Genomic DNA, 9,096 nt, shown 5'->3' with positions numbered 1-9,096 from the left:
TATATATATATATATATATATATATATATATATATATATATATATATATATATATATATATATATATACTTTTTTTATTAAAGGGCTCAGAGGTCCCCATGTGGCAAAATAAATAAATAAAAAAAAAATTATATATTTTTATTAAGGGGACAATTTTTTAATATATTTGTATTTTATTTTTTATTAAAGGGCCAATTTTTTTTAGAGGTCTGGGGGTCCCCAGGGGCCCATAGTTCCCCAGGGCCCCGGATGACAACCCCCCCTTTTTTTATAAAAAAAAATCTTTTATATATATATATATATATATATATATATATATATATATATATATATATATATATATATATATATATATAAAAATGTTTATTATTATTATTATAGGACCCAGAGGTCCCCAGGGCCCCGGATGGCAACCCCCCTTTTTTTATAAAAAACATTTTTTTTATATATTTTATTTCTTTTTTTTCTTTTTATATATATATATATATATATATATATATATATATATTTATATATATATATATTTTTATTAAAGGGCTCAGAGGTCCCCATGTGGCAAACACCCTTTATCTTTTTTATAAATGTTTATTTTTTTATTTTTGTTTATATATTTTATTTATTTATTTTTTATTTAAGGGCCCACAGGTCCCCATGGCCCTGGATGGCAACCCCCCCTTTTTTTTTATAAATGTTTCTTTATATATATTTTTTATTAAAGGGCCAAGAGGTCCCGGATGGCAACCGCCTTTTTTTTGTAATTTATTTTTATTAAAAAAAAAATATTAAAGGGCCCAGAGGTCCCCAGGGCCCCAGATGGCAACCCCCTTTTTAAAATATATTTTTTATATATATTTTTTATTTATTTTTTTCTTTTTATTAAAGGGCCCAGAGGTCCCCAGGGCCCCAGATGGCTACACCCCTTTTTTATATATATTTTTCTTTATTTCTTTCTTTATTTCTTTTTTTGTAAAGGGCCCCCCACTTCTAAATTTGCAGCAGCCCCCCCTGCTTCTCAATTTCAGGCGGCAGCACCCCCCATCCCGGTTCTCTGCTCCAGGGGGCCATGCCTGAAGCTGTGTAAGTGGCTCCATAATTCCTGATGGCGGCCCTGCCTCCCGTTAAGCCCCTGTGCTGCCCACAAATCAGGCTGAAAATCATCAGCGGCACGCAGCCAGTGACAGTACTGATTCCCTTCGAAGTTTTTTAAAATGTACAGCACCCCTGGCTTCCCTTTAGACGCGCACTTCTCCCTTCCTGCCACTGGGTGCTGCTTGCATATACAAGTGAATTAGAATGTGATTTTATAACATCCCCAGTTTGCTCTTCCTGAGGCTGACTTCTTCATGTCCTGCTCCTCAAGGTATGTCACTGTTTGCTAATCTATATTGTAAATAGAAGTTTTCTGTAGAGTGTGCCCAAAGTCTTTATAATATTTGATGATTCACTGCAGGTCTGGTCAGTGTTTTAAAAAGTTCCTCTATTTTACACATGGCATGGCATGGGGTCACAGCACCGTCTGTCCATTCTGCTTTAGCACCATGGGACCCCATGCCATGCCATGTGTAAAATAGAGGAACTCTTTAAATCACAGACCAGACCTGCAGTCCAGGCTGAGTAAAGTCTCAGAGTACATGACATTACTGTCTGTATTTAACTGCTTGATGGGCTTATTTTGGGCCTGGCTGGTTCACATGTATGTGTTTTGGCGGCCCACATTTGCGCAGGCACAGCAGCCCATTCATTTGAATGGGCCGCCATGCCTGCGTTTCCTGCAAAGAAAAGCGCATGCCTCATGTAATAGGCTGCGCACACGGCACGCCTATGCCCATCAAGCACTGAAATACAGCACTGTCTGTCCATTCTGCTGTCTGCTGTGACTTATCTGCAGTTCCCGCACTGTCAAACTTGCTGCATTTTTAGATGTTTAGGTCACGCTTTTAAAAACACAGTGCGTTTGTGTGTGCAAGAACTGCAGGTAAGTAGCATGGTGCAAAAGCAGAATGGATTTCAAGGCAACTGTATTTTTAAAATGCTGAATGCACCTTTTTTCTGCAGGAAACAAAGGCATGGCAGCCCATTCAAATCAATGGGCTGCTGTACCTGCACAAATGAGGACCGCCCAAAACATACATGTGAACCAGCCAGGCCCAAAATAAGCTGGAGGGGGGCCCAAAAAAAATGTTTGCCCTGGGCCCAAACCATATTAAAGACGGCCCTGATGACAGTCAGCCAATATGCAGTTCAATTTCGTACCCTGGCTGCTGAACTCACATGGAATAATGACGCTCTTACCGATACCTTCTGGCAAGGCCTATCTGAGCGTGTAAAGCAGGGATCTTCAAACTACGGCCCTCCAGCTGTTGCAGAACTACAAATCCCATAGGCATTGTAAAACTCTGACATTTACAGACATGACAAGGCATGATGGGAATTGTAGTTCCTGAACAACTGGAGGGCCATAGTTTGAAGACCCCTGGTGTAAAGGATGAACTCGCTGGATTGCATTGAGCATTCAAATAGACATTCTCTTTCGGGAGTGGGCCCTGCAGAGATCCAGATCCATTCATCTTCCTTCTGGCTGTCCAGCACAGGTTTTCCAAAAACGTATGGAACCCTCTCTGTCTTCAACCTCTCAAACCTTGGAAGAACCTATGCAGCTTGGGCAAACTCACCTCACTCCAGACTCGGAACGCACCCGTCGCATGGGTTTGGGCTTGTGCCTTTACTGTGACGGTAAAGGACATCTTTTGAACTCCTGTCCAGCTCATCTGGCAAACTCCAGGGTAGGGTGGCTTATCCAGATGGACAGTTATATATCCTTCCCCCCAACCAGCTATCATTGGGCCCATATTGCCGTTGGTGCACATAAGTATAGTTCCCATGGGAGTTTACATGCAGTATTATAAGCTATTGGATAGGTGTCTAGTCCTTTAAGCGTAGTTTCCTATAAAGACAATAGGCTGTGGCCACTCTGCCTTTTAACCAGTCAAGCGATATAGCCATGGAAGTCCCAGAGCATGCAGGGGTTCCTCTGTTTACCCAGCAGTACAGCTCTACCATTAGTGCAGCACAGGGTTTCGTAATGATAAAGTCACAGTACCAACTCTCCCCGATCCTCTCTTTTTCCCTTGTTTTCCAACTTGAAGCCTGAGGTCTCTTTTCAGCTACTGACAAGCCCAGACAGGGGATGTGCTTAGTCCAAACTCCTGCAGCAGAAAGGCTTTGCTATTCAAATTGCAGCCCAGGATGATACCACACTTTTCTCCTCCCCTGTCCTTGCCTCCACTGGAAGTTGTAGTCCATTGAGTAATGGAGGTCTACAATAACGCTCCCTTCCTGGACTTAAATTCCCACACTCTATTGCTGCCAGCCTAAAACAGCTTCCTCCAACTGTACTTGCATAGTGCACAGTCTATTTGCCCCATGTATATATTATACACATAATAAATGCATCTACAATAGTTGAAAATATATTACTGTAAAAAATAAATACAAATATTGTACCATTTTTATCAACAATTTGTTAAAAGATACATATCTCGGGCCAGATTCAGGTAGGACTTACGCCGACGTATCTTCTTATACGCCGCGTAAGTCCACGCATTCGCCGTATTCTTGAAACCAGGTACGCCTGAATTCTGGCTCCATTCGACCAACGTAAATCTCCTACGTCGTCGTATCTTGGGTGCATATTTACGCTGGCCGCTAGGGGCACTTCCATTGATTTACGCGTCGAATATGTAAATGTCCTAGATATGCCGATTTACGAACGTACTTGCGCCCGTCGCAGTAAGCTATGCTGTTTACGTAAGGCGTACGTTCGGCGTAAAGTTATCCCACCTAAAGCAGGGGTAAGACATGTTAGGGTATGGACGTCGGAGCAACAGTCATATTTTACGTCATTTACGTAAGTCGTACGTGAATCGGGCTGGGCATAGGTTACGTTCACGTCGTACGCATTGAGCCGTCGTATCTTAGGGAGTATATGCAACGTGATTCTGAGCATGCGCGTGCATGCGCCGTTCGTTCGGTCAAATATTTACATGGGGTCACGGTTAATTTTAATACAACACGCCCACTACCTTCCTAATTTGAATTAGGCGGGCTTACGCCGGCCCATTTACGCTACGCCACCGTAACTTAGGGAGCAAGTGCTTTGTGAATACTGGTCTTGCCTCTCTATGTTACGTCGGCGTAGCGCATATGAGATGCGCTACGCCCGCTCAAACATACGCCGCTGTCTGTGAATCTGGCCCCTCATTTTCTAGAAATCAATACAGAAAGAATAATTCAACAATAAATTAAACCCATCAGGACTAATAATTACACAACAAAGGGAATCTTGGAATCTGATATCATTACTGAAAAAGGGCCAGCAAGCAATTCCCATGCCAGCCAAAATGCATGTTAACATTGTGCTGGTTACTTTGAAGTAGAAGGAGGAAAAAGACAGGCACGCTCTCATAAAGACAAATGTAAGGGTTGAGCTAGACTGACTTCTTGTGGATCTTTGGGGCTAGGAGAAGGTTAAGTAAGCATACTACATAGGACCATTCAGGGGTTATCTGAGAAATATGCTAGCCAAGCAGCCAACTCCTACCTGTATAAATGTACATTTTGCAACCCAAATTATGTAATGCCTGCAGACTTACGTAACAGTACTGGGAACATCAGACACATGAATCTGATAATATTAAGGCTGCATTCACATCTAGACGGACGAAATCGCGGCGTTTTGTCGCCGCAAATCGCGGTAAAAATAGCGGCGTTTTGTACCGCGATTTGCGGCGACAAAACGCGGGTATTGTCCGCCTAGATGTGTCCCAAGATGACCCCCTCTATGGAGATGATTGCCATCTCCTAGCCGAACGCTCGAAGACGCCTGAAAAAAAGGTCCGGGACCTTTTTTCACGCCGCAGGCGACAGGCGTCCGGCGTTCGGCGTGGAGATGTGAACCATCTCCATAGAGGGACATGTATTTCCAGCCCTCTGGCGGCAGAGGCGTAGCGCTACAGGCGTAAAAACGCCTAGATGTGAATGGGGTCTTAGATTGGGATAATGTTTATTGAATTTATGTCAATTGCAACAGTTTCAGCCCCAACAAACAAAACATTGTGTAATGACCATGCACGCATAGTCTACCTTTCTCAAAGCACCTCAAGCTGGTATCTTGCCAAAGCAAGCAATGCAAAGCTATCTTTCTGTCAGGCCTCGTACACACAACCGTTTTCCTTGACAGAATCCATCAAGAAACTTGGTGGCAGAGCTTTTTTGCCGAGGAAAACGGTCATGTGTATGTTTTTCATCGAGAAAACTGTCGTGGAACTCGATGAGAAAAAAAGAGAACAAGTTCTATTTTTCCTCGTCGGGAGTCTCAATTTCCTCGTCGTGTTCCTCGTGGGGCTGGTTTTCGACGAGAAACACGTTCGTGTGTATGCTTAGAAACCCGCGCATGCTCAGAATAAAGTATGAGACGGGAGCGCACCTTCGGTAAAAGTAGCGTTTGTAATGGAGATAGCACATTCGTCAACGCTGCAAAAATTATGGCATTGTTTAAATGCTGCGCATTTAAATCATCTTTAGAATGGGACAAAAATGAACAATAATGATCTTCTTTTGCAGCTGATATTCACACAGAGTTCTGACTAACTTTCTTCTAACATTTTTCATGCTGATCTCATGAATATTTTGGACTAATTTATATAGGCCAAATTTTTTTAATACAGATCTTCATTTAAATAATAATTAAATAATAATTACAATTTCTAGTCATCCCCATGTTTTTTGTTTTTTGTTTTTTTGGTGTCAAGTTACCACCATTGTAACTTTAGTGTTTGGTCTTATCTGATCTGTCCCTTTATAATTAGACCTTTTGTAGTTTTTTTTAAAGTTAACCTGCCTACTCACAAGCTACATTTTTGGTTTGATTAAAAACACATAGACAAGTATGAACTGTAAACAAAAAATGACCTTTTATTCTGGTAAAAAATATAAATAAATTATATACAAGGCAGCACTGAAGAACCTTCTGCCATTTGTGCAACTCTATGTGGACACTAAAATTGAGAAGCACATACAGGAGGGACAGCAGCAGGTCAGATATATGTCCCAAGGTTGTGGTACTACAGCAGGCTGCCTTCTGTCAGACCACCTTGAAGCAAGGCCATCACTTCCTGGTCTTCCTGGTCTTCCTGGTAGCCTTCCCTGCAGCCTTCCTTGCTGCCTTCTCTGCAGCCTGCTCTGCAACCTTCTCTGCAGCCTTCTCTGCAGCCTTCCATCTCTGCTTGGCTGGAGCCTGTGCCTCTGGAGGTGTACCTGTGCCAGGAGGAGGAGAAGAAGGTGGAGGAGGAGGAGGTGGAGGAGGAGGAGGTGGAGGAGAAGAAGGTGGAGGAGATGAAGGTGGAGGAGATGAAGGTGGAGGAGATGAAGGTGGAGGAGATGAAGGTAGAGGAGATGAAGGTGGAGGAGATGAAGGTGGAGGAGAAGAAGGTGGAGGAGAAGAAGGCGGAGGAGGTTGAGAAGAAGAAGGTTGAGGAGTTAAAGGTGGAGGAGAAGAAGGTGGAGGAGGTTGAGAAGAAGAAGGTGTAGAAGGATGAGGTTGAGAATAAGCTGGTGGGGGAGGATGGCCGTGGCTACAAATTACCGTGTCCTCAGTAAGTAGCCCCCTCACCCCCTTTATTTAGCAAACTTACTAGTAGTGGCTCAAATATGAGGCGTTGGTCCTCGGTCATTTGGCTCATTTTGGCCATTACGAGGGTGCCATAGCCCTCTTCAGGGGTAATAGTCTGCTGGAGGGTGGCCTGTGCCTCTCTAATCAGGGCCAGTGCTGCCTCGCTCACCCTCATATCCCTCCTGGCCCTTCTTGTAGGAGGGCTGATGGGAGGCACCTTGTGCTGCCACTTGGCCCTGCCACCTCCTCTGTGCCACTCACTCCTGCCACCTCCTCTGTGCCACTCACTCCTGCCACCTCCTCTGTGCCACTCACCCTGGCCTCCTCCTGCCTGACACTTTCCAGACCCTCATCCTGGCTGATGTCCTCCTGTGTTTGGGTTCAAAAATCACAATCAATTTTCAGCTCATGACTGTTGCAAATTGATTGGAACTAAATATAAAAGACAATCATTCTGACCCCAGCAGTTTGCATTCTTTTCTCCCCAACTTTTTCGGCCACTACTGTCTATTCATATGGAAAAAACTTTTAGATCAAACATTAGATATTTTTTACATTTTAACATCTATTTTACAGCATTTTTTTCCACAAGAAATACATTTAAAATACTATACCTGGCTCCAGACAGCCATATCCGGGTCTTCCTCCAGGATGGAAGGCTCATCTTGCTCCTGAGAGGGCTCACCTTGAGAAGGATCAGCTTGGCTGCAGGGAAGGCTGGAGGCTTGGATAGAGGGAAGGCTGGAGGGAAGTCTGGAGCTTTTTCTGGAGGGTTGTCTGGGGGGAAGGCTGGAAAGTGAATCCCTTGTTTTAAGGTGGTCATCCAGAAAGGACATTCTGCCGTAGTACCACAACTTCGGTACATATACATTCCCTGCTGCTGCTCCAGACCTATGAGAAGCCAGTACCTTGTTACGCGCAGCCCTGTATGTGCCTCTCAAGCTGTTACATGGGGCATCTTTGTGTGTACAAATGGGAGCAGGCTATTCAGTGCTGCTGTCCTTAGTTCTTTATTCCTGTGGTTGGGGTCTTTTGTCGCCCAAAAGAACGGGCAGCTCCCTTAGTCTATCAATAAATTCACCCAGGAACTCCTTTTCATTGAATGGATTCATATTTTCTGCAAGACAAAACCAAACACAAATATACTAATGTCAATCACAGTCAATCACAGTTTATAAACTCTAGTAATCTTTATCCCCATATAGCCCTTAAATCTCTTTGCAGTATAGGCCACTGATGTCCCATGTCCCAAGTTCAAATCATACCTTTGTTCACACGTTCGTCGCTCTAACGTCTTCCTCCGCACAACGAACGTACGTATGACACATGTGTGTTACAGTGGGGATCGAAAGTTTGGGCACCCCAGGTAAAAATTTGTATTAATGTGCATAACGAAGCCAAGGAAAGATGGAAACATCTCCAAAAGGCATCAAATTACAGATTAGACATTCTTATAATATGTCAAAAAAAGTTAGATTTTATTTCCAAAAAAATGGCAGAATTTATAGTAGGCACTGCCCCCTTTGCAAAGCTGAGACCTGCCAGTGTCATGGATTGTTCTCAATCATCGTCTGGGAAGACCAGGTGATGTCAATCTCAAAGGGCCAGATCCACAAAAGGGATACGCAGGCGTATCTGCTAATACGCTGTCGTATCCCTGTTTCTATCTATGCGGCTGATTCATAGAATCAGTTACGCATAGATATTCCTAAGATCCGGCAGGTGTAATAGTTTTACACTGTCAGATCTTAGGATGCAGTACCGCGGCCGCCGCTGGGGGCATTTCTCGTCGAAATTCTGCGTCGGGTATGCAAATTAGCACTTACGGAGATCCACGAAGGTTTTTCCCTTCGTTAATTCTCCGTAAGTGTTAGTTTGCCGTCGCAAAATTAGGGCTGCTTTTACAAAGTGTAAACTTAGTACACCATGTAAAAGTATACCCTTCTTTCCCGCGTCGCTGTCAAATTTTTTTGTAAATTTTTTTTTTTCCCGCCGCATCTCTTTTTTACCCGTCGCGATTCACAAAACTTGGCGCAACGTAACGCAACGCAAAGCACGTCGGGAAAACAGCGTCGGGAGCATGCGCAGTACGTCCGGCGCGGGAGCGCGCCTAATTTAAATGGGACTCGCCCCATTAGATTGGGCCCGCCTTGTGCCGGACAGATTTAAGTTACACAGCTGCAAATTTCTAGGTAAGTGCTTTGTGGATCGGGCACTTAGGTAGAAATTTTGCGGCGGTGTAACTTAAACCAGAACATTTAAGTTAAGTCCGCTGGTTGTGGATCTGGCCCAAAGGTTTTAAATGCCCAGACTCATCTGACCTTGCCCCAACAATCAGCACCATGGGTTCTTCTAAGCAGTTGTCTAGAAAACTGAAACTGAAAATCGTTGAAGCTCACAAAGCTGGAGAAGGCTATAAGAAGATA

This window comes from Rana temporaria, chromosome 3 (genome assembly GCF_905171775.1).
Source record: "Rana temporaria chromosome 3, aRanTem1.1, whole genome shotgun sequence".
Lineage (NCBI taxonomy): Eukaryota > Metazoa > Chordata > Amphibia > Anura > Ranidae > Rana > Rana temporaria.
This window is presented reverse-complemented; position numbering follows the sequence as displayed.